The sequence below is a fragment of the Lactuca virosa genome, chromosome 8, assembly GCF_052849685.1.
Source record: "Lactuca virosa cultivar CGN04683 chromosome 8, Lactuca_virosa_CGN04683_v6, whole genome shotgun sequence".
Taxonomy (NCBI): Eukaryota; Viridiplantae; Streptophyta; class Magnoliopsida; order Asterales; family Asteraceae; genus Lactuca; species Lactuca virosa.
The window spans coordinates 210,693,478-210,698,275 of record NC_136433.1 but is presented as its reverse complement, the minus strand read 5'-3'; the positions used below and the strand labels follow the sequence as shown (position 1 = coordinate 210,698,275).

General features: G+C 33.6%; 1 long non-coding RNA gene across 1 annotated transcript; it reads right to left on the bottom strand.

Annotated features, from left to right (window-relative positions):
- Positions 1-786: 786 nt before the first annotated feature.
- Positions 787-3,443, bottom strand: LOC145129444 (uncharacterized). The gene is made up of 3 exons (XR_013717491.1): positions 3,229-3,443; positions 1,599-1,844; positions 787-857 (listed from the first exon to the last, which is right to left on the bottom strand). It is a non-coding gene; the product is annotated as an uncharacterized LOC145129444 (long non-coding RNA).
- Between the last annotated feature and the right edge of the window lie 1,355 nt (positions 3,444-4,798).

The following is a 4,798-nucleotide window of genomic DNA, read 5'->3' as shown; positions in this document are numbered from 1 at the left end:
TTTACATCTGAATTACATGTGATTAATATGTGAATTACATATGAATCACATATAATTCATATGTGATTCACTTGTGAATCACATGTAATTCATATACACAAGTAATTCTTATGTGATTCACTTGTGAATCGTATGTAATTCATATGTGATTCACTTGTGATTTACATGTGAATTACATGTGATTAATGTGTGAATTACTTGTGATTTACATGTGAATCACATATAAGTCATATATGATTCACTTGTGAATCACATGTAATTCATATATGATTCACTTGTGAATCACATGTAATTCATATGTGATTCACTTTTGAATCACATGTGTTATTTACATGTGAATCACATGTAATTGATATGTGATTCACTTGTGATTTACATGTGAATCATATGTGAATTACATATGATTTACATGTAATTCATATGTGAATTACATGTTATTTACATGTGAATAACATGTAATTCATATGTGATTTACATGTGAATTACATGTAATTTACATGTGAATCACATGTAATTCATATGTGAATCACATGTAATTCATATGTGATTCACTTGTGATTTACATGTGAATCATATGTAATTCATATGTGATTCACTTGTGAATCACATGTAATTCATATGTGATTTACATGTGAATCACATGTAATTGGTATGATGGAATCATGTAAAGGAATGGAATTACTTTATCAGGTCTTGATTATGATCAAATTCCATAGAGTTGAGGTGTTGTGTTTACCTTATACACTTATCAAGTCTTGATTCTTCAACATTTAGATGTTGAAGCTCAGCCGATCATCAACAACAAGAGGGGAGGATTTTGTTTGAAAGAATCACTCCTTCAACATATTGTGTAAGTCCTGCATTTAGGATCAAGAAACACAGACACAGTTAAACACACACATTAAGATAAATGATATATATAAAGAGAGATAGACACAAAGTACATGAGTAAAAAAATAAATATAAATCCCAATAAAAGTGGCTCCAGAAATTATGCATCGTATAGTTGTATTAAAAAACAAATAACAGTTGTCCTAACAAGCTAAATGTTCTATAATAGTAAGAGAAGAACTTATAAGTTATATTGGCTCTTGCCTAAAGTACATGAGTTAGAGCATCCTCTTGGCTAAAGTATATATTTGATTTGATGAATAGACAAGATTATGAATTTCATGAAATTCTAAGGCATTATGGACAAGCATCTCAAGATAAGGCAATCTTTAGGAAGCTGAGTCAATCCCTCACAGAAGATGAAAAGGCCCCAACTGCAAACTTGTTTTCTAAAACAAGTGAATTTTTCATGTCCTATATGTCAACATTTAGCAAATCAGATGATAATACTTCAGAAGAATGCAACAAGAAATATAAGGTAGCTGCTAATGCTAATCCTTGTTGGACACATACACATGTGCCAAAATTTTGATGAATACATTACATTTCTGAAAAGGTTTTCCCAATAAATTATATAAACTTTTGTATACGACAGCTAATACTTTCTATTAGCAACATGCAGACAGCGCACACTGACAAATAAACTACTGTGTTTAGTTGGTATACAGTTATATTAACTAGACATATTAGCAAACTACAGATTGTACCTTCAACGAGCAGTTCTGGTGGAACAACAGCAGGAGCATACAAATTTACAAAAGTTATTAACAGCATTTTCTTTTCCAAAAATAAGTTTTTCAGGGTGAAAGAGTTGGCGATAAGTTCCTGTTCTAACTTCATCAATGACAGTTGGCTCAAGATCAACAAATATTGCTCTTGGAACATGCTTTCCTACTCCAATTTCACTAAAGAACGTGTTGAATGCATCATCTACAACTCCAGGTGTGGTGTCACTGAAAAAAGAAAGAAAGAGTTTGATTTATTAGCTGCATTGTGCATTGTAAAGATCTATTTGGAATCTGAGTAAATCAGGAGATTAAACTGTTGGAATTTTCATAGTCAGAAAAAGGAAAGAAGACATAATGTTCACTGTATTGCAGTCAAAGAAAGTCAACCACGTAGATCCATCGAATTTTAGCTTATGAACTTGAGATCCAATTTTGGATCACTTCAAACGCATTTAATCGGATAATTTTCCATTTCTAATGATATAAGATGTAGGATCCTTATATGTATGACCTAACGAGCCCTTTACCACAAATTCAAATCCATCGAGAATCAAAAATTGAAATCATAGAACAAAAACATAGTAAGAATCATGATGTAGATGTGAGATTCGGAGATTTCATCTCTAAATCTGGGATGAAGATGAACATGAGGGAGAGAGAAAATCAGTAAATAGAGTGAATAACAAAAGTGCGAGATCTAACCATCATCCTTCGAATTCGATAATTGAAAGTCTCTACCAAACAAAATCACGATGGATAACCGGCAGGAGAGAAGATTTGGTGACGTGCTTGTGTTAGGGTTTGGTTATTCCTGAGCACTACGAGAACAATTGACAGCTCCAAATTTGATATTTATTTTTCCAGGAGCGATCATAGCCGAAGAGCTGTGACAGATGCTTTGTACCGGAGACGAGCTTCATCGAGAACTCCACTGATTTTGTCGAAGATAATATCACCATCGGTGAGGAATGTCATTGAGGCGGGATGAAGAGAGAGAGAGAGAGAGAGAGAGAGAGAGAGAGGGAGAGAAAGGGGTCTGAATTATTTCTTTACTAAAATGCCCCTTATTCATAATAATTATGAATCCCCCGTGTCTTTTTTTCAAATTATTTACAAAAACGTCATCGAGCATCCTAGCCTTCTATTATTTTAATCTAACGGCTCACAATCGGTTCTCGGGAAACTTTGAGTTCTCAAATGATCATTGCTATATATATATATATATATATATATATATATATATATATATATATATATATATATATATATATATATATATATATATATATATATATATATATATATATATATATATATATATATTCTGCATGTTTAATTATCATAGCTAGATAGTTAATTGTAATGCGTTGATAAATTCATAAATCTAGTGACTTGCATGAGATCTCATGCTAATAGAAAAAACTCTTGCATGATATTTTAATTATAGCTTCTCCACCACATTATTTTCATATCTCGTTAACAACTTGTGTCTACCATTTCAAGCACCCAAACCCTTATTATACAGAATACTTTTTAACGCACCATTCAGTAACATATTTATACATATCTACAACTCTATTTGATAAAAACAATATAAGAAAGTTCATACCTCACTGCCATCATCACATATATACATAGTTCCATGCCCTTTTTCCTTGGCCTTCAACGTACCCAACGTAAGAAAAGTATACAACGACATCCTTCTTTGTAATCCTAAATTTATTGTGGGAAAAATCAGCGCCGGGAATGATAAAAGATCGACATCTATGCATACCCACAACACACATATGCCGACACCTCAAACGTGTGTTCGGTTCTCATCCAACCCGGACACCACCGACTTTTGTTTCATATATAATCTTTGGTCTCATTATATCGCCGACAGAGATCCTAGTTTTATGGGTTTCTTCGCTGGAAAGAGCATTACAGCACCACGTGTGTGGTGGTTGGAAGTAACCATGCATAGCTTTGCTCGACGGAACTCTCACAAACGGGTCAAGCCTCACTGAAGCTTTCCTCCCTTCTGGTCTCTCTTTCTGATACCTATGTGGCGCCTCCTCCCCTAAATCCTCCTTGGATTATCATCACGAAGCACCAAGTTAAATTGTATCCCTTCAACAATGGCATCTTGCCGAAAAGGTCGTTACGTGAGATCGGTCAATCAAAATAGAATGCTAGTGGTTTGTTTTTTTTTTTTTTTTTTTTTTGTTTTTTTGCTAGAATATCTTGATATAAGTCGGAAACAACAACCGCCTCATGAAATGGAAGATATCACGATTGTAACGGACAACGGACGTAACATTGATTATGTAATTTATACTTTTGATCCTCATGAAATGTCTCCCATTACATAAATGATACTTCTAGGAATTGAAAATAATAATAATAACCCCTCAACTATTATAATTTTCCATTTGTTTTGATTAGACAAAATCCCCTTTCATTTTAGTTTCCTTTTATAACCTTTAACACCCTTACTTCAAATGCCATGTACACCCTTTTTAATATTTATTAATTCTTTATTTTATTTTATTTTGTTGACAACTTTGAACCGAAATAATTCTACGAAATATATATTCAGGAAACGGAAACTAACATCATTGATAGAGAAATTTTGGGTCGTTACAATTCTCTCATCCTTTAAATGGTCCTGTCCTCGGAATCAGTTACCGATACAGACAACTTAGGGTAACGAATCTTCATGTCTTCATCAACATTTACCTGACCTCCCATTGGAACCTTGATGAGCTTAAATCGTTTCATTTACTATTGCTTGGTCTCTCTCTCTATCCAAGATATCTACCAACTCTCTCTTCACGTACATCAACCCGTCGAATCGCAACTTGTCTATCAGCAAGATACTCGAATCTTAACTTGCTTCGATTGTCAAAATATTTTTTTTTCATCCTTGTATGACTACTCAACCACTTGATCACCTTCTCCAACCAAAAGTGGTTTTTTTGTGACTTCTCATAGAAAACACCTCCAGTTTACCTTACATCTTATGTGTACTCCTCGTGGTAGGTAACATCCACCAAATCTTTGCCAATAGATGGAAACTACCGTACGATTCCTGATGTTATGACTTGTCCTGCGAACATATCACATACTCTAGAACATACTTTGATATGTGCCATTTCATCCTTGGGCACCAATAATCTGATTCAAAATCACAAAAT